The sequence below is a fragment of the Dufourea novaeangliae genome, unplaced genomic scaffold (assembly GCF_001272555.1).
Source record: "Dufourea novaeangliae isolate 0120121106 unplaced genomic scaffold, ASM127255v1 scaffold8, whole genome shotgun sequence".
In the NCBI taxonomy this organism is placed as follows: Eukaryota; Metazoa; Arthropoda; class Insecta; order Hymenoptera; family Halictidae; genus Dufourea; species Dufourea novaeangliae.
In genome coordinates this window covers 5,731,396-5,732,154 of record NW_015373923.1, presented here as the reverse complement: position 1 = coordinate 5,732,154, position 759 = coordinate 5,731,396, and positions in this window count along the sequence as shown.

Genomic DNA, 759 nt, shown 5'->3' with positions numbered 1-759 from the left:
GCCCTCCAAAGGACGCTAACAATAAAAAAAAGAAGATAAAATTCAGATCGACTACTCTATTGGAACAAAATTCGAAAACTCTATCGAACGTCTCAACCCCCATACGGATAAAAAAGGAATTCTCAAAATACGTTACAGCCCTGTCAGGTAAACCGTACCCATTTAACTCAACCTTCAGTTGTCTGAACACCAAACGGTACCATAAAACCACACCAGGACCAAACCGGAGAATCCTGGAATGGGGTAAAAGCAAAGAAGAGAGGAAAGAAAGAAACAAGCCGTCCCTCTCGATCGTCCTCGTTAATTTTTTTTTTGTCATCCCCTCTGTCGTGCCGAGGATCTGACTGGTCCGCAGTTTCTCCATTTATTACCGAGGCCTCTCATACCCCCTACCCACCCTCCGTTTCCAAGCGGCGGGTCGCCGCGTCGCGACGCACGAGGAGGGAAAAGCGGCGACGGGGGAGAAAAAAATGGCAAGACGAGCGGAGAGAGAGTCTGCGCGCGAACACCGTGGCGGGCCCTCCCAATCGAATTCCGCCCTTTCTCTCTCTCTCCCCCCCCTTATCCACGCTCGCCGCGGCTCAATTAACTATTTATACACAATATATTATATAATAAACTGTAATCGTGTACTCCTTCGCCCATTCTTCTTCTCTTTTTTTTTTAGGTTCTTTTAATTATCATTACGGTTTGGGGAGACGGGGCTGGGATAATAACGCTCTTCTTCACGCGCGCGTATTGTGTGTGTGTGTGTGTGTG